This window comes from Cervus canadensis, chromosome 5, assembly GCF_019320065.1.
Source record: "Cervus canadensis isolate Bull #8, Minnesota chromosome 5, ASM1932006v1, whole genome shotgun sequence".
Lineage (NCBI taxonomy): Eukaryota > Metazoa > Chordata > Mammalia > Artiodactyla > Cervidae > Cervus > Cervus canadensis.
The window spans coordinates 70,816,064-70,837,704 of NC_057390.1; the positions used below are offsets into that span (position 1 = coordinate 70,816,064).

General features: G+C 35.9%; 1 protein-coding gene across 10 annotated transcripts in view; it reads right to left on the reverse strand.

The window, feature by feature from the left end:
- The window catches only part of NCOA1 (nuclear receptor coactivator 1), a 203,635-nt gene that overhangs the window by 146,424 nt on the left and 35,570 nt on the right, over positions 1-21,641 (reverse strand). For 8 of the 10 annotated variants that reach the window (XM_043469219.1, XM_043469209.1, XM_043469210.1 and 5 more), the window contains one exon: positions 9,468-9,612. The gene's annotated coding sequence lies outside the window, so the exon portion shown is untranslated. The remainder of the gene's footprint in view (positions 1-9,467; positions 9,613-21,641) is intronic. The other 2 variants (XM_043469211.1, XM_043469212.1) reach the window with 1 other exon arrangement.

Genomic DNA, 21,641 nt, shown 5'->3' on the forward strand with positions numbered 1-21,641 from the left:
GCAGAAGAACACATGATGAAGTAAATACAATCCAGTGAAAAATGACAACCATCTAGACAACTATCTAGCCAATAACATAACCAAAATAACCTGATACAATTAAAGGTAATGGCAAAATGAAACAGCTGCGAAAAAGTAAGTAAAAGTAGGTCTCAATCCAGTTGAAAGTAAGAGTATTAAGACCTTAAACTAACCAGGGCTTCCCAGGTGGCTCAGTGGTAAAGAATCTGCCTGCTAATGAAGGAGATGTGGGTTCAATCCCTGGGGTCAGGAAGATACCCTGGAGAAGGAAATGGCAACCCACTGCAGTATTCTTACCTGGGAAATCCAATGGACAGAGGAGCCTGGTGGGCTACAGTTCATGGGGTTGCAAAGAGAGAGACACGATTTAGGGACTAAACAACAATAGTACCCAACCAAGATTCAGAATACCATAATTCTTGACCAACCACCCTACCACCACAATAGGTTCCAGAAAATGAAAATGAGAAGGAATGTACCAAGTGAAACTGAATGTTTATTATTATCAAAGGGTTTGGACCACAGGCAACTAGGAACCCCTCTGCCTCAGTTCAGTTCAGTTCAGTCGCTCAGTTTTGTCTGACTCTTTGTGACCCCATGGACTGCAGCACGCCAGGCCTCCCTGTCCATCACCAATTCCCTGAGTCTACTCAAACTCATGTCCATTCAGTTGGTGATGCCATCCAACTATCTCATCCTCTGTCGTCCCCTTCTCCTCCTGCCTTCAATCTTTCCCAGCATCAGGGTCTTTTCAAATGAGTCACTTCTTCACATCAGGTGGCCAAAGTACTGGAGTTTCAGCTTCAGCATCAGTCCTTCCAATGAATATTCAGGACTGATTTCCTACAGGATGGACTGGTTGGATCTTCTTGCAGTCCAAGGGACTCTCCAGAGTCTTCTCCAACACCACAGTTCAAAAGCATCAATTCTTAGGCGCTCAGCTTTCTTTATAGTCCAACTCTCACATCCATACATGACTACTGAAAAAACCATAGCCTTGACTAGATGGACTTTTGTTGGCAAAGTAATGTCTCTGCCTTTTAATATGCTGTCTAGGCTGGTCTTAACTTTTCTTCCAAGGAGCAAGCGTCTTTAAATTTCATGGCTGCAGTCACCATCTGCACTGATTTGGGAACCCCAAAAAATAAAGTCTGCCACTGTTTCCACTGTTTCCCCATCTATTTGCCGTGCAGTGATGGGACCGGATGCCATGATCTTAGTTTTCTGAATGTTTAGCTTTAAGTCAACTTTTTCACCTCCTCTATCACTTTCATCAAGAGGCTCTTTAGTTCTTTGCTTTCTGCCATAAGGGTGGTGTCATCTGCATATCTGACGTTATTGATATTTCTCCCGGCAATCTTAATTCCAGCTTGTGCTTCATCCAGTCCAGCGTTTCTCATGATGTACTCTGTATCTAAGTTAAATAAGCACGGTGACAATATACAGCCTTGATGTACTCCTTTCCCTACTTGGAACCAGTCTGTTATTCCACGTCCAGTTCTAACTCTTGCTTCCTGACCTGCATACAGATTTCTCAAGAGGCACACAGTTAGTTAAGCCTAATACCTGAAATACTCAGCTCAAGCCAATGGTTTCTTGGTTTCTTTTTTTATACTTAGGTCCACATCTTAACACAGAGAAAAGAAGGAAGAGAAAATCAAATATTTCTACAAAAAACTAACAGGGATCTGATTAATCCTTCTGGATATACAACCAGAAAACTGGGATAAAGTAAACAATAGCTTTCAGATATTGGATAACAGTCAAAGCAGGAGTGGGATACCTGTGAAAAGGGGGAAAAATTAGGTGAGCCCTACAATGCTTCACCTCACACACCCTGGAAGCAGTTTCCAGGATGCAGGGTAGAGAGGGAGAACTTCAGCAGAGCCTGGCAGTCTCAGAGAACTGAGGAGACAAGAGACTGGCAATCTTCAGGGAGGCCACGGCGGCCAGAACTTGTGTTAAAGCCTACCAAAGAGAAGGGACCTGCATACACAGAACTCTGGAGATCTACAGAGGCCTCCTCTCAAGCCTTTGGCCAGTCATCTATGACAGGAAACTACCAGAGGTTGGGGAAAGGACCCATGTAGAGGTTGGGGAAAGGACCCATGAAAAACAGATAGGTCAAAGAATTCCTGAAACTCATACAAGGGTAGAGAGAATTTTTATTCCCACCAAGCAGAGTGAAAAGACCTCATAATACATGAGACATTAAGTAAAGTACTACAACAATATCAACTCTAAATTAGCTCAAATAAGGTTGCTTGGGACCCATCCAACCAAAGCTTCCTCAAGGTACATTTTCCCCTAAACTGTTCCCATCACCTCATTCCCTACTAGAAAAGTATTATTTTGGTATCCAACTCTCTCAGTAATCTTTCTTAAACTCAGAGACTATTATAAAAAAAGTGTCTTATGGAGAACAGAGATTACTCATTAAACCACCACAGCACATTATCAACAGTTTTTCCCATATGTCCCAGGCCTAGGGCTTCTTAAACTAACTAAACCATATTCACTTCTCCTCATTTAAAAAATTAATTAAAGAAATAACAATTTTTAAACAAAATTATGAAGGAGTTTTCTCTTAAACATGTGCTAATAAATGCTTTGCCTAATTTTATCTCAGGTAACCTATGTAAAGTCCAATGAGAAGTAACTGTATAACAGGTGTGGAGGTTGGGGGAAGAAAGAAGTAATTTTATCAGAGAGTCACAAAAAAATTCAGGAAATCGAACCAATAGAATCAACAAGTAATTCAAAGTAAAATGAACCATGAATAAGATACTTACTGATCAAGAGATAAAAGTAACTGTGAAAAAAGACTAGAAGCTGTTACTATACACTTCGCTCCTTTTTTTAAATTGAATATAATTGCAACATTGTGTTAGTTTCAGGTGTACAGCAAAGTGATTCAGAAATATATATATCTTATATGTATTCTGAATGTAAAAAATATATACATGTTTTATATAGAGTCGTGTGCTATCTGTTAATCCCTAATTCCTAATTTCTCCCCCACAACTGCCTTTCCTCTTTGGTAACCATAAGTTTACTTTCTATGTCTGTGAGTTTATTTCTGTTTTTTAAATAAGTTGATTTATATCATTTTTTGAGATTCCACATATAAGTGGCATCATATGACATTTGTCTTTGTCTGACTTACTTCACGATGATAATCTCTAGTTACATCCATGTTGCTGCAAATATGATTATTTCATTCTTTTTTATGGCTGAGTAGTATTCCATTGCATATATGTACCACATCTTTATCCATTCATCTGTTGATGGACATTTAGGTTGCTTCCAAATCTTGGCAACTGTAAACAGTGATACATTCATTCTTTGGCTTCTGGCTACATACTAAGTCAATTCTTAGTCTCTTAGTGAGTACCGTGTATTGACACAGGAATAAACTTGACTCTGGATTCACTAAATATTAAGACAACTTCCAAAATCAAAATTGAAATGAAAACTGCTATCTAAAAGTTTAAATTCGAAAAAAAGAAAAAAAATAATAAATAAAAGTTTAAATTCTAGACAGCACAGTAAAACAAAAGAAATAAACAGTACGAGGATTGGAGTGGAGGGATTAAAAATAAAACTTATAAGGAGAGACATAAAAACTAGAAAAGTACAGACTCTAGGGCTAGAATGCCTGGGTTCAGGTGTACCACATACCAGCTAGGCAATCTTGGGCAAGTTAATGTCTACTTCACTGGGGCTTTTATAAGAACCTAATGGATTAATGCTTCCTTGGTAACTCAGACAGTAAAGCGTCTGCCTACAATGTGGGAGACCGGGGTTCAATCCCTGGGTCGGGAAGATCCCCTAGAGAAGGAAATGGCAACCCACTCCAGTATTCTTGCCTGGAAAATCCCATGGACTGAGGATCCTGGTAGGCTACAGTCCATCGGGTTGCAAACAGTCGGACACGACTGAGCGGCTTCACTTCAATGGATTAATATGTGCAGTGCTTAAAATAGAGCTTGGTAAACAGTAAGCACTATACAGTAAAACTGTCCTTTGTAGACAATATGATTTTGTATATAGAAAACCCAACAACTCAAGAAATTATCAGAAATAAAAATCTGGCAGGTTACTAAATACACATAGTTTAACTGCATTCTTACAAGCCAACAAAGAGAAAATGTAAATTTCTGGACATTTTTCTTATGGGAAATCTTCCAAAAAACTTAGAGAATAATATCAAGAATTATACCACCACCACCCTCCAACACCACAAGTGCCTAGTATAAACAATGATCAACTCATGGCCAATCTTGATTCATCCCCACCCACAGCCTCCTCTCCACTCAAGATAATAATAAAGTAGACCTCACACATATCCTTGCATCCATCAACATTTTAATATGTACCTCTAAAAGATAGTGACTCTTTTTCAATATAACTACATGCTGTTATCTATCATATCTAAAAATTAATAATTTAATGTAAAATATTCAGTGTTCAAATTTCCCTGATTATTTTACATTTACTTATTAAAATCTGGACCCAAATAAAGTCCAACATCACTATTAATTCCAGTTTTCTTCTTTCTTTTCTCTTCTTTTGTTCCTCACAATTTGGTTTAAAAAAAAAAAAAAAAGTTGATGTCCCGAGGACTTCCCCATAGCTTAGATCCTGTTGACTCCATCTCCATGGTATCATTTCACTGTTTCCCTGTAAATCAGTAGTTGGAGCTAGAGGCTTGATCAGATTCAGACTCAAATTTAGTTTTTTTGGCAAGGATATTTCACAGGTAGGATTACGAACTTTCATTAAGAGAAACCTAATGTCTAACTGTCTTTATTCTTGTGATGTTAGCAGCCACTGATGATCTTTGCTTAAGTCCAGGAATTCATTAAGAAATGGTGATGTTCTATTTATCATCTCTTAACTGTAAATAGAATACTAGTACTGAGAAAAGAAACTTCCTCTCTTCAACTATTTGGTTACCTTCAAGTATAGTTGGTTTCTTAGCATACTCCAAAGAAAACAAATGAGTTTTTTAAAGTATCACCATGAACTCATGAGTTTAAACATACTTGATGTGATTATGTTACAGTTTTACATACTAATGCTCAAACTGTCTCATCTTTGGTCAGACAGAGCACGTTTGTTGTTCTGTCACACCCTATTACTGTTTGATAACTTCCTTGCAAGATGTTCAACGCCCCCAGTCTGAAGCAGCTTTAGCCATACTATGTTTTCCCTTTCAACTAGCTCTTCACTTATTCTTTATTTCTACTAAATTAAAAATGCCTAATTCCTGGGACTTCCGTGGTGGTTCAGTGGCTAAACTCTGTGCTCCCAGTGCCAGTGGCCCAGGAACAAACCCTGGTCAGGGAACTAGAACCCAAATGGGGCAGCTAAAGATACTGCATGCCACAGCTAAGACCCACTGCAGTAAGATAAATAAATAAATCTTAATTTTTAATTACAAATCAACTGTGTTTGTATTCTGGATATTATGATTGACTATGGACCTAGAAATTTTAGAAATATTTCCTTCTCAGGTCTACTTTCAGGATTCCATTGACTGTCCCCACCAAAAAGCATACCTGACTCAAAATTAAGATGTTAAGTGCTTCAGTTTGACAGACTGGAGCAAAAAGAGTCCTAATATATTCTCTGCTGGTATTTTAGCTCTGCAAAGTATGTCTTCATGTTCTATTTCAAAATTCAGATATGGTTTTTAAACATGTATAATAAAAATTCATTCCTTTGATAAATTAGTAAAATCATCAAGTGTGGGGAAATGGTCAAGCTCCTGGAGAATTATTCTATATTATAATTCAAACTTTTATAAAATCCTTATGCTTCATCCTTAACATTGAAACTCATGATATGTGAATATGAAAGTTTTAAGTTCTGACTATTTCAAAAAGCAAATGTAAGTTTATGCCTCCTTAAAATCACAGAAATGGCAATATAAGTAGTAAAGAAACATTCATCTTATTTTACTAAAAAACAAACTAATAAACATGTAAAGCCCTGTCATAGTACACAGTACATCAAATACATCACTGTGGAAAAGCAGAATCCTACACTTGCTGACCATTTCTTCACCAAAATCCTAAAAAAACACAGCGTCAGTGGCCAAAAATTGCTTACATCCACAATTTTTACTATTTTTTTCCAACATTAAATCACAACCAGAAATCACATTACTAAATGCCGATTTTCCTCTCTGAAAAAAAGGATATAAATTTATACCTTGGTGCAATATCTTTTATTCACAGACCAAGTGTACCCTCTCCTACAGCTAAGTTGTTGGGGTCTGATCAGAGGAACCAGTGCAACTTTTCCAGGCAACAATGGCTTAAAAAAAACCTCAACCAATCACTACCACCACCACCAACAAAAACAAAAACAACAAAACAAAGTAACAGTAACAACAGAAAGCTTTCTGCTGGTGCAAACTTCTCAGTGACTAAACAGTAACACATCTCTATGAAGTGCTGGTATGTCCTCAGCACATCAGTGCTTTCATCCAACTGAAAAACAAAAAATTCTGCTAGCATGCACATGACAGTAATTGCTTTTCCAGATGGTATGCCTTTGATAAGGGATTTTTGCCAAAAGCTCGTTTTACTTTCTCTCCAAGCATAATATTTGTCATTAAGTTTGAAACTGGTTTGACAAGCTTCTCAATAGTAGTGTGAGCTGACCTGTTTTTGGCTAAGAGGATAACTGTGACTGATCCTTCAGCAGTGTGGTCTTCTCTGTCTTTAGCAACAACGTGCTATAACACTGAAAAGCATTATTTTATAAAATTTTATACATTTGTTTCATTTTTATCACAAGTCTAAACAGTAATTATTATAGAAAAGGAAACTAAGACAGAAATATTAATTCAGTTCCTCAGGGTGGCATGAAAGTCGAAGAGCCAATGCTTGTGCTCTTTCCATCCCACCACAGAGAAAATCATGGCAAGGGAATACCTATTTCCTCAGTATACCTGCTGAAATGTTTTTGTGAGTCCAAACAAAGTATTTTTAAAAGGCATCATTTTAATTTAATGTAAACTATAATCCAAGATGGGCTTCCCAGGTGACACCAGTGGTAAAGAAAACAAACAAACAAAAAAAAACCTGGCTGCCAATGCAGGAGACATAAGAAACATGGGTTTGATGCCTAGGTTGGGAGGATCCCCTGCAGGAGGAAATGGCAACCCACTCCACGACTCTTGCCTGGAGAATCCCATGGACACAGGAACCTGGAGGACTACGGCCTACAGGGTTGCAAAGAGTTGGAGACAGTTGAAGCAACTTAGCGCACATGCGCGCGCACGCGCGCGCACACACACACACACACACACGTGTGCATGCATAATCCAAGACATAACCTTACAAATGTTCTAGGGCCTTAAATCATGCACTGACTTTATTTTGTACAATAAAAATACAAAAAAGAAAAAAAGGAAAAAAAAAACTCCCACAATCTCAAAATCTTAAAAACCTCTCAAAAATTTTTTGAAAAATCTTTAAAAAATATTTTCAAAATGTATTATATAAAACTTCTGAGTGCAAGTTTGTGAAATTTCTACATCATTTTTGAAAGGGGAAATGACAAGTATCAACAGGAGTATTACTCTTTGTAAGCCTGCAAATAAGTGGGGCAACGTAAGAAACTAATGAATTAGAAATCCCTAATTTAAGGATTTAAGCAACTTAATTTGGTTATACGGCACTTTCACAAGTAGCACCATAAACAGCCAACAACCACAACCAGTCAGTCACAAAATTCAATTGATGAGAATTTCCAACTTTCTGATCTTTTTGTTGACATCTGAATATGGAACTTAACTATACTACTCAGAAAAGAATACCAAACTAGGATTTTATGTGCTCATTTCATAATTGCTTTTAAATGGTTTTTAGATGACAGTGTTTAGCCTCCCTAGCCCCAGAGTAAATATTCTGAATGAAAGAGGTCTTCAACTTCACTCATAATGAAGTTATAGAATAACCTATATCCTTCCACACATTTAGAATTACTCTCTACAAAGCTTAACAATTCAACTAATGCTGTTAAATGAAAGCAAGAAGGAAAGGTATCTTTAAAAAATAAATCAGGGCCTTCCCTGGCAATCCAGTGGTTAAGACTTGACTTTCTAATGCAGGGGGTATGGGTTCAATCCCTGGTCAGGGAGCTAAGATCCACATGCCTCCTGGCCAAAAACCCAGAACACAAACATAACCAATACTGTAACAAATTCAAAATGGCCACATCAAAAAAAAAAAATCTTAAAAAACAATAAGGGAAATGGTTATGGTAATAAGTTAAATTACATATTTAATCATCATTGCCATTTGATTCAAAGTGACACCAAAAAGTTTTCTAAAAGTTCAATGCATCTGCTAGCTGCCAGAGAACTTTTAAAACTTCTAATCAAAACAACCTCTTTTTCATCTGCTATTTGATTCAAGGTAATTTTTCTTTGATAAGAATTGCTCAATTACACCACCCCCTTTTAGAAAGTAATCCATCTATTTTAACTGAAGCAGTCTTAGGTGTTCTATTATGGATTCTTATATTTTAGAATTTACTGCTTTACAAGTTCTTCTTTGGAAACAGAACAAAATGAAATTTAAAATCCAAGTAATAAGTGATACATTTTTCTTAGATTTTTCATCTACTCTATATCCTAGTAAATACAGAGAAGCAACCAACTCTGTCACTGAAAATAATTATCTTTCCATAATTTCTGCCTATTTGGAAACATACAATTAAAAAAAATATTTTATTTTAAATAAATACCAAACTAACTGTATTCTCTTTGGATTTTATACGTATTTTAGAAAAATAGAGAGCGCTGTGTTTTCTGTTGATACTATGTTTCCTTTGATTGTTTTCAATTGTCTTATGTAGTCTTTAAAGTGGACAGCCACCCCCTGATTTGGAAGTACCATTTGACTCTTTAATTACATATCTGGCTTTTCTGATCCAAGTGAAACTAACCCATCAGATCCCAAAGGTCCTAAAGGGAGTCTATGGGGAGTATAAGTGACACTTCTTGGTGAATAGAAAATCCTTCACAGTAAGCTTAGGAGAATAGGAAAGAGAGGTTTTTGAATCAAACCAAAGGACAAGGTCTCTGGTATCATGGAAGCACATGATGAATTCAACTGTTTATCTCAGAGCGTCATGACATAAATAAAATAATAATTAAACTTTCGGCATTTATTTTATTCCAGTTCTTCTATACTGAGTCATAACCTGCACTCAGTATATTTCTAATAATTGACATGCTTTTCTAATTATAAGGATTATCTCCTTTTAAAATCTGAATCTTGTCTCAGATTATGGGGAGGGGAGTGGATGCGTCCCTAAAAGCTAGCCATTCTAACATAGAAATTTTTAAACTTATAAAATCTATATAGATAGAAATCAACATTATACACTGACTGTCAAGGAGTCAAATTAAAGTAAAGCTGTACCTTGAATACCTTAGAGTAAGTAGAAGTTATAAATGTCGGTGTCTTCATTTGGAAGCAAAAATTCTTATTGCCTGATCTTGTCTGATGGTCCGTGATTTTTATCATCAGAGTCGGTTCCAGTCACATCCCATTAGTATGGATGGATCTAAAGTAGAAAAGACATTAGATTTTAGATACTGTGACACATCATTGTTTCCCTGTAAGAATACAAAGATTCTCACACAAATGCTTTAGTTTTTCAAGAAATTCTAATTCCCATTCTTGTCCCTACCACAGATTTGAAAAACTGAAAATAAAGAATAAAGATTAAATAAATAAACAGATAAAGTTATCAGTGGTAATTAGTTACTGGCTTTAAAAAGGTTCAGATACCCAAAGGAGGTATGCCGCAAATTAGGCTTCATATGGGTAATTTAAGGAGGTAAGGGTAACTCTGACTCACTCATCAGAGTTGCTGAAGTCACCCCAGCAGCAATGGCTTCAGGACCCAGTTTCAGGTAAAATGAAACAGTAGGAAGAAACAGGATTTCCAGCAGAAGATACCTCTATGACAAAGAAGCGTCTGATATGGCTATCATTCATTCCTAGATCACTGGCAGTGGGAATGTGACAAATGGTCCCCCTTACTAAATTAATGGTAGTACTCTTATCTTCCTATTCTACCTCAAAGTTAACTCCAAACAGTGGGACTCTGCAGACATCAGAGAATACTTGAGAAATGTGAGCCCTACTGGCTTTCATTATTTAAAGCCTAACTGCTTTAAGTTTTACCACCCAGGGTTAAGCTTTTCACTAATACTCCCTTTAGACCACAAAGACACGGTGGATCAGGATCCAGCGATGATCTTTATACCACAGATCAACTCAGGAATCTCGCTAGTTACTTCTACCTGTGGCTCCCATCCCTGTCACTCTTGGGCTTTATTCAAAACATAAACTATTGTGACTGACTACCGTCTCTCCTGTTTTCATGTCCACAGTGTTCTCTTTGCTCTCTCACCCACTGCATGTGTTCCCCAAATGCTGTCCTTCCTTCCAACCTTTTCCACAGGGACCTCTGGAAACCCCTTTTACATAGTAAAACAAATGACCTCTGTATCTTCAGCCTTATCACTGAACTTAGTTTCAACCACTGGGCTAAATCCGCCTCTTGAAACAAACCCTCGGGAGTGAAGACTAATAAGGTCATAGGAATCATCTCTGTCCACAGTGACATTTCCAGACCCTAACTCATAAGCAACCCCAACCCTTCCCTCAGAGTCATACCATCTGGCTGTCCTACTCTCGTCTTGTCTTTGTCACTGAATATTCCACTCTTTCATTCCTAACCAGGGTCCAGACTCAATCCCTCAGACACTCTACCTACACTCATCTCTCCAGTTGTGTGTTGTCACCAATCTCAAAATCTGGGTTGTCACCACCCAGGCTATCAGTCCACCAAGTATGTTAGTTTCTTTCTTCCACTTCACCACTCTCAAATTCCTAATCCTGGGTCAATTTAACCACCTGCTAATGAAAAAACACACAAGCATGTGGACTAATCCTGCTATAACATTAAGGTCTTCAAAGTTAGTCAGACACTGAATGCCATCCATGTCATTAATCAGATCCTTCTTCCACAACCACACTGCCTCTGTTGGCAAATGTGCAGCTCTCACTCTCCCAGTCCCACAGGGGGTAGAATGGGAAAGGGGTTTCATGTCTTCTTCAGCCATGTGTATAGGTTATTTATATTGTGAAAACACCATTACTTTCATCTACTCTTAACATTTTTCTCAGTCTACCGCTGGCTTTTAATACAAAAGTTTCTATTTTCAGGTGGCCAGATTTACCCATGAGTACATTTTTCATTTCTCTTATTTCTTTGCTTAGAAATTTCTTCCCATTCAACAATAACAGATAGATACTCTGATTTTCACTTTTCTGTGGGCTGTTTTTGAATACTTCATTGCAAATGATGAATGGAAAGAGATTTAATTCTAAACTGACCTGTATTTCAAATTGCCAGTTTTCCTAACAACTTTAAGTAATTAAGTAAACTTCTTTTTGATTTATAAATTTCTTCTTATAAATTTCATTTGTCTACAACAAAGTTGATTTCCAGGCTATCATCCATTTCTGTAATGTAATTATTGTTTCTTTTTATGCTTTAATTTGTGATAAGAATATTCTTTGGTATTCTCATGTTCTATTCTTGACAACAGTTAGATACATTTTACCAGTTTCCAAGGAGATGCCGAGTAGCTTCATGAGTAAGAAATGGTTTGCCAGTCCACTCTGAGTGGTGTATTTCTGTTACAGTTGCTATCTGTACACAGTGCTCCTTTGTACTTTGAAGGATCATCCTTTTGGGTCTAGACCCAAAACCTCCCTAATCATGTTAGAAAACCAGCCTTTTTATGTATTTATCTATCTAGAGCCAGATTCATAAAACCATGATCTCTGCAATTCTCCATGCTTTGTATTTACCTTTTCATTTCTAAAATCTACTTTATGTAAAAACAGAAGTATCTCACACACAATTTGTATTTCACAGGCAAACATTTTTTTAATCAGTTCCAATGGATTTTTCAAATCTTTCTGTTATCTTTTAAGGTTCACATAGTTATGTTTACTAATTTTAATTTTTCTGAATATATACCACATTCACATGAATCAAAAAATTAAAATGATGTAAAAAGAAACATATTTGAGAAGTCTCATTTCTCTATCATCCACATGTGGTTTCATGCTGTCCTTGCTTACTATACATCACCACTTTTATTAAAGTGCTATATAAATAAATGTATATTTATTATACATTCTTATATGTATATGCTTCCAGTGATTCTTTACGCAAATACACTTAACTGCAAATATAGTCTTATTATTCCTGCCTTCTTACATAAAATATTTAATTTTGCACATTATCTTTTTTCGATCATTATATCCTGCAGATTTTCCATGTTAGGATATGCTTCCATGATATTTCATTGTGTGAACATACACTAGCTTGCATAACTAAGCTCACAGTTATAAGAAATTAGATTCTACAAATTTAAGTCTTATTTCTGAAAATAACTTAGTTCAAGAGCAACAACTGAACAAACCAAACAGCACAAGAAACTATGTGATGTGATTTCACAAAATTTTATTCCATTAATAAATATAAGTTCTCTTGTATATTTATCTTTTAATCTCAAGTTTACTTTATGATCCTATCTAAAATCTATCAACCATAATAGTCATAAACTTTGAAAGCAGAAGGACAGTTCTCAGGTTGAAGGGCCTCAAATTCTGAAAGCTGCCTAACCTCAAAGAGGGTTTCAATGGGTCTACAAAAATGAAATACAGTTACACAAGAATCAAAACAGCTGTAGGAGCAAAAAAATGTTCCATTCTACTCAGTAAGATCAGGGAAAGACTCACGGAAGAAATAGCCCCTTGGGTTCAATCCGAAATGACCAAGTGCTCAAGAGACAAAGAGAAAACAAGGAAGACCAGAATAAGCAGCAGTTTGAAAGAGCAAACTCTGTCAAGACCTCTAAGCAGTTCTACTTCCACTTAGAATGCAGAAAGCCGCAAAAGAGTGTTTTCCCACCCTAGTGAGAAAAAGCCAGATACATAAAATCAAAACTTTTCTTGAATCTAATAAAGAATTGAAGTCAGAAGGCAACCAAGTAATTCAATTCCAAAAAGGGAAAGTTCCTCCAGGGAGAGACTGTACAAACTGTTTTACCTTTGGCAGGTTCCCAGAAAAAGAAGTGGCCCTCAATCAAGTATACAGGGGAAAAAAATCAGTTAAGTCTTAACAAATTCTAAGTGACCAAATATGAACTACTATATCAATTAGGAATGGTTGGAAACCCCAAACACAAGGGGAGTTTACACTCAGTTGCAAGTTCTTCTACATGCCTCAACCAGACTCTCACAAGAAAGATCAGAGGTAGGACAGGAAATCAGAGAAAGCCCCTCATCACTGAAGCGAGTGTGTATGAGGTGACAAGAACAGGTCTGAAGCCTTGCCTGATTCCCCAACCTATCCCCAACACAGACCAAAAGCCTAGAGCCACTGGGGGAATGACAGAAAATTCTCTCACACCAGGATCCAGGCAATAATCTACTGCTTCAGTGAACAAAAGCAAATGCCTCATCCAGACAGGGAGAAAACACTCTTAAGCTCTCAGACACAGGCAAAGATACACTGGTGCTATGAGAATATAGAGGCAAAAAAACAACCCTCTGCCATTATGGGGGAAGAGGGAAGGAAAAGTCCTGGGTCAGGATCCTGCACTAATAACAAAAGAAATGTACTACTACAAGGGAGGAAAAGGATATTCCTGCCCAAGACCAATCACAAATCTATGACGGTGTTTGACCATCACAGGGAAGAGAAAGCAGGAAAGCTAAGAAAGTTCTACCACTGATTCCTGTAGGGTCTAATCAGGATTGAGTTTGGACCAGAACAAAAGAGAACCCTGCCCTGTCCCACAAGCACAGCTCTGGGTAACAAGCAACAATAATCACCGGCAGAAAGACAGTAACATGAAACCTCTCTGCAAACAGATGTGCAAAGAGTGAAAGATGGGGGTAATATAGCATCACAGAAAAATTCTGTAGTACCACACACCACACTCAAAACACAAGACAACACCAGCCAGTCACTTGTGAACTTTGAAGCCTACTGAAGGTAAAATGGCCACAAATTCCAAACCCAGCTCATTTCAGGATTAGGTTGACTCAATCTCTGACACAAACAACGTGACAGGAGAGAATCACTTCAATCTCTCCTATTCGTCTATACATGATGATGAGCATTAAATCACAAATTATGAAGTATCCACAAAAGCAAGAAAAAACAACTCTTTGTTAAGAGATAAAGAAATCAGCAGAATCTGGACTGATTCATTCATTTAAATTATCAACCATTCTAAAATAAGTATGCTAAATGATCTAGTAGAAAAGATGGAGAGCATACATAAAAAGATGGAAAATTTCAACAGTGAGATGAAAACTTTAAAAAAGTAAAATAGAAAAGCTAGAAACAAAAAAAAAATTATTTTACATTAGAGAAGAAAAATTTCTTTGGCAGCCTCAAGAACAGCCTGGACACAGATGAGGAAAGAATCAGTGAACTTAAAGACAATAGAAATAATACAAAGTGAAACTACAGTTAGAAAAACTAAAGGAAAAAACACAGCTCAGGGCATCCAAGAGGTGTAGTACTATATCAAAACAAATTACATCCATTTAATTGGAGCCCCAAGAGAAAAAACCAAAAATAATGAGGTACAAGAAATACATGAATACAATAATGGCCAAGAATTTTCCCAGAAAAATCCAAGACAACAAACCAGAGAGCAAAAAATCCCAGAGAACCCCAATCAAGATAAATACCAAAGCACACACACACAAACAAACATACATGGGTATATCATAGTCAAACTGTAGAAAAATAAAAATAAAAATCTCAAAGAGAAAAAAAACAAACACTACATACAAACAACAAAGATTAAAATTTTCTTCAGAAAATTATACAAGTCAAAAGACAATACTGAATATAATACCTTTTAGGTACTGAAAGAAAACAAAAAGAGCTGAACACAGATTTCTATAATCAGCAAAAAAAATTTTTTTTAATTGAAGGAAGACATAAAGAATTTTTTACAAATAAAATGAGAGAATTCACTGCCTAAAGACATCAGAAATGCTAATGGAAGTTGTTTAGGCAGCAGTGAAAATTACCAGGTGAAAATCTGGACCTACAAAAAGGAAATGAAAAGCACTGGAAAGAGAAGGTAAATATAAAAGACTATTTTTTTATATTTTATTCATTTTAGAAGGTTGCACATGAACTAAAGTAAAAAATGATAATGTAGGGTTAATAACATACAAGGAAATAAAATTTATGACAACAGAGTATAAAGATGGTAGATAGAAAGTTGAATCATATTGTGTATAAGGTATTACATGATACATGAAGTAGTATAGTATTAATTAAAGAAAAAATGTGATATTAAAAATGTGGAAAAAAGGATATGATAAGATTTTTAACTTATATATCTTTTTAAAAGATATACCTTTTAAACCTGAGAGTAGTGGTTCTCAACCAGGAGCATTTGGACCCCTCGGAGACATAGAGCAAAGTCTAGAAACATTGCTGGGTGTCAGAACTGGGGCAGGAAGTGGGCGCTACTGTCATCTAGAGCACAGAGACCAGGAATGCTAAAACTCCTGCAGTGCACACAGGATATCCCCGCCATGACCCGCAACAATCACCCAACCAAAAAGACCAACAGCGCCGAAGTTAAGAAACCATGACCTACAGCAACCACTAAAATGTGTGTGTGTGTACCTACAGAATACGCCAAAAGTTAGATAAAGTGAAATTATGAAAAATGATTAATTCAATAGAAGGCAGAAAAAGAGGGAAAAATAAACAAAAAGGATTCAAATAGAAAATAACTAGAAGGATGGAAGGTTTAAATCCAAACTTTCCAAATGACTACATTAAATAGAAATTATCTAAACACCCAATTAAAAGAGATTATCAAATCAAATTTTTAAAACATAATCCAATCATATGCTATCCACAAGATACTTTCTGTACAAAGACATAGGTAAAAGTAAAAGGTTGGAAAGGAAAGAAAAGATAGCATGACTGCATTAATATCTGACAAAGCAGACTTCAGAATAAGGAATATTACCAATGATAAAGAGGAACATTAATGATAAAGGATCAATTCATGATAAAACTCTAAGGAGATGAGACAAATCCATAATTACAGTTGTAGACATTAATACGCCTCTGCTATTAATCAAAACAACAAGAAAACAGGAAATCACTAAGATATAGAAGACTTGAAAACACTATCAACTGACATGACCTAATCGAACATTTATAGAACATTATACACAACAAGAACAGAAAATGCATTATTTTCAATGCTACATAGAGCATTCACCAAGAAAGACCACATTCTGGGCCATAAAACAAACCTCAAAATATTTAAAAGAATTAAAATAATGCATTTTTTCTGACCAAAACAGTATTAGATTAGAATCAATAACTGAAAAATACACTAAGAATTATTAAAGGTTAGAGATTAAACAATATATTTCTAAAGAACTCAAAGATTAAAAATTAAAGGAAATTAGAAAAAAATTTTAGTTGAACTAAAACAGAACATACCAAAATTTGTGGAATACCACTAAAGCAGTTCTTAGAAAAACTTATAGCATAAAACATAAACTGCTTATAATAGAAAACATAAGTTTTGCCTCAATAATCTAAGCCTCCACCTTAATAGAAAATTAAACACAAAGGAATTAGAAGGAAGAAATGAAACTGAAAACACAACACAGAAAATTTATGAAACTGAAATCTAGTTCTTTGAAAATTTCAATAACACTGAATAAACTTCCGGCCAGAAAAAGAGAGAAGCCACAAATTAACTATATCAACAATAAAAAGAGGACAGCACTAGAAACTGTACAGACATTAAAAGAATAACAAGAGACTATTACAAACAACTTTATGGCAATAAAATTCTGTAATTTTGTTAAAATGTACCAATTCCTTGAAAGTTTGGAAGACAAACTACCAAGTTTACTCAACAAATTAAATAACATAACTCTTAGTAAGTATTAAGAAAATTTTAGTTCATAATTTAAAATCTTCCCATGAAGAGAGGTCCATGACAAATGGCTTCCTTGGTCAATTCTACTAACATCTAAGGAAGAAATCATAATAACATTACACAAATTTTCCAGAAGTAAGAGTAAACATTTCCCAATTCATTTTATAAGGATACCATAACTGATACAAAAATCAGACCAAAAAAAAAAAAAAAAGGTTTAAGAAATACAAATTATAGACCAATCTTCTTTCATGAAGTCACAAAATATCTTAACCAAATATTATAAAAATGAATCTAGCAATATACAGAAAGGAATATATGTAATGACCAAATAACATTAATACCAAGAATACAATATTAGTTCAATATAGAAAAAAAATGAATCAATGTAATCGAACATATCAATATAAGCAATCACCTAAAAAAAAATTCAGGAAAAACCCACAACCATTCATGATTCAAAACTCAGAAAACTAGGAACAGAAGGGAATGTCCTCAGCCTAAGACATGAATTTACAACAAATCTACAGCTAATGTCATACATAATCATAAAAGGCTAAATGCTTCCCCTCTAAGATCAGGAACAAGGCAAGAACATCTACTCTCATAACTCCTATTCAGCACTGTACTGTCAGTACAATAATGTAAGAAAATGAAATAAAAGCACAGAGGTGGGGAAAAAGAAAAAAAAAAAAACTATCTTTTTTTCACAAGTGCTAGAGTCTATACAGAAAATCCCAGTGAATCTATTACCAAAACTAAATTTGCTTTGAATCCGGCAAAACTTCAGGATACAAGGTTAACAAACAAAATTCAACTGTATTTTTATATGGCAGCAATTAATTAGAAATAAATTAACCAAACAGTAGCAATTATACTGGCATCAAAAAAGAAAGATTTAGGATAAATATAACAAAATAAACAGAAGAGTCCTGTGCTCAAAAATACAAAACACGAAGCGAGAAATCAAAGACCTCAATAAATAGAGGTATACTGTTTTCAAAAATCAGATTAATCAACATTAAGGTATCAATTCTCCTCCAACTAGTATACAGATTTAACAAAAATCCCAATTAAAACCCCACCTAGCTTTTTTGGTAAAAACTGGCTAGCTGATTCTAAAATTTATATGGAAATGCACAGAACATTATTGGAAATTTTATACAAACTAATTTCAGTACTTTATTTTTCTTGTTTAAATAAGGTCTTTTTATTCTCAACCTGCATTGGGGGGAGGAGAGGGGAGGGAGGGGCACCACTCTGCATCCTATAAGTACTTGGTTTCCAGACCAGGGATGGAACCCATGCCCCCTGCAGTGGGAATACAGTCTTAACCACTGGACTGCCAGGGAAGTCCTTCAATACTTTATATAAAGCTATAGTCATCAGGATATTATAATTCTGACATAAGGATAAACACACAGATCAGTGGAATAAAGATGATGTCCAGAAACAGATCTACATATTAACAGTCAATTGATCTGATCTTCAACAAAAGTACCAGGGTAATTCAATGGAAGAAGAATTGTCTATGTAACAACTAATGCTAGAACAAATGACAATCCATATGGGGAAGGAAAAAAAAAAGAACCTCAACCCATACCTCATATCTTCTATAAAAATTAATAGACTTAAATATTTAAAATATAAAACTATAAAATTTCTAAAGGAAAACATAGGAGAAAATGTGGGGGACACTAGGTTAACCCAGAGAACCTAGTGAGAAACCCTGAGAAATCGGTATGCAGGTCAAGAAGCAACAGTTAGAAATGGACATGGAACAACAGACTGGTTCCAAAATGGGAAAGGAGTACATCAAGGCTGTATAGTGTCACCCTGTTTCTTTAATTTATATGTAGAGTACATCATTCGAAATGCCAGGCTGGATGAAGTTCAAACCGGACTCAAGATTGCCAGGAGAAATATCAACAACCTCACATACACAGATGACACCACCCTTATGGCAGAAAGCAAAGAGGAACTAAAGAGTCTCTTGATGAAAGTGGAGAGTAAAAAGGCTGGCTTAAAACTCAACATTCAGAAAACGAAGATCATGACATTCGGTTCCACCACTTCACAGCAAATAGATGGGGAAACAATGGAAACAGTGATAGACTTTATTTTCTTGGGCTCCAAAATCACTGCAGATAGTGACTGCAGCCATAAAATTAAAAGACGCTTGCTCCTTGGAAGAAAAGCTATGACCAATCTAGACAGCATACTAAAAAACAGAGACATTACTTTGCCAACAAAGGTCCGTCTAGTCAAAGCTATGGTGTTTCCAGTAGTCATGTATGGATGTGAGAGTTGGACTATAAAGAAAGCTGAGCACTGAAGAATTGATGCTTTTGAACTGTGGTGTTAGAGAAGACTCTTGAGAGTCCCTTGGACTGCAAGAAGATCAAACCAGTCAATCCTAAAGGAAATCAGTCCTGAATATTCACTAGAAGGACTGATGTTGAAGCTGAAACTCCAATATTTTGGCCACCTAATGCGAAGAACTGACCCACTAGAAAAGACCTTGATGCTGGGCAAGATTGAAGGCAGGAGGAGAAGGGAACGACAGAGGATGAGACAGTTGGATGGATGGTTGGATGCCATCACCAACTTGATGAGTTTGAGCAAGTTCTGGGAGATGGTGATGGACAGGGAGGCCTGGCATGCTACAGTCCATGGGGTTGCAAAGAGTTGGACACAACTGAGTGACTGAACTGAGCTGAGATTAACCCAGAGGCTGGCAAACTTTTCCTGTAAAGGGTCAGACATTAAATATTTTAGGCTTTGTGGGCTTAACTCTGTCCTGCAGCAAGAAAGGAGCTATAGAGAACATGGAAATAAACAGGCATAGCTACACTCCAATAAAACTTTAATCATAAAAACAAGCAGCAGACTGAACTAGGTGTAGTTTGCCAACCCATGAGTTAGGCAGAATTTTTTGATATGATACAAAAAGCAGGGACCATAAAAGAAGAAACATGAGATATTGCACTAAATTCTGCTCTTCCATAGACAGTGTTACGAAAATGTAAAGACAACACAAACTTGGAGAAAATATCCACAAGACGATTATCTCGTAAAGAACTTGTTTCTGGAATATAAAGAACTCTTAGACACAATAAAACAATAAACAGTTCAGTAAAAACAATGGCAAAGTATTTGGACAATGCAAAAATGACAACTTTAACAAGCAGCCTGCTGACATGGTACATGTGTTTATTAACCTTTCCCACCGGCCTTCAGGCTCCTATCTGAATGGCACACCCAACATTCTGCAAGAAGATAATCAACAATGAAATAAAGCTATCAGAGGATTATTTAAGCTGATTTTTAGAGTAGTGTATTAACTGTTATAAAAAGTAAACTGTACTAACAGGTTATGATGAACAGAAAGTCTCCCTTAGTCATTCAGCTCCTTTCCCTTGCTTACTGTGTATTCACTGGTGTTCTATATATTAAAAAGCATTTATAAGTATTTTTAATGAAAATGATGGCATATTATACAGCTTCTCATCGTGATTTTTTTTAACTTAATGCATCTTAGAACTTACTTCATATCATTCCTTAAAGAATTCTCTCATGCTCTTTTTTTTCTTAGCAACTTCATTATATTATATGTGAATACATCATAATTGTCTAACCAGTTTCTCATGGACAAACTCATATTATTTCCAATATTTTTCCATTATTCACAATGCTCTAAAGAATGTCTGTGTACTCATGAACTGGAATTACTTTCTGAGTCAAAGAGAGTCTGAATTTAAATTATGATACTTATGGATACCCTTCACTAGAATTTTGTTTCACAAAGTTTATCAAGGCTTAAAAAATATATATATGGATATGTGTCAGTAAACCTTCCAGGTCAGAGAAACTAAGATTTTCAATTCTAAGTAATCCAAGATACTTGCTAAGTCAAGATAAATTCAGAGTGAGTGATAACAAGAGTGAGACTTAGCATGGCCCCTCACTACCCCAAATTTTTTCTACTTAATTAAGGTAATACTTTTTATTTAATATGTATAATCTAATCTCTAAGAGGACTTGAACTGGTTACAAGTTAAAATACAATGTAGAGAGGATTAATCACAATAAAACTTTGTAAATAAAGTTAAAAATTAAGATACTGTGGTAGTTGGTTGATATGGCCACAAACTATCCTCCAAAGAGGGCAGCCATCAAGTCCTTACCAGTCTGTGTGCATGTCATTCCACCCATGATGGTATGATGCTTATATCCCAGTTCCTTGAATCTTGGCTGGCCTACTGACTTGCTTTGACCAACAGTGACCAAAAGTGACATCCTGAAGCTTCAAAGATCTGCAGGATTGACAATTTGCCCTTTCTCTTTCTTGGAAGCTAGAAGCCCTAAGAAATCAGAACACCCTGAAACTATTATGCTGTGAAGAGGTCCTGTGGAGGCACACCAAAGTGCCAGACCTGTATGGAAGTCCCCTTAGACTATTCAGTCCAGCCCAAGCTACCAGCTAAGTGAATGAAGCCAGCTGATGCCACACAGAAAAGAAGAATCCCCTAGCCAAGCCGTAACCAAATTCCTG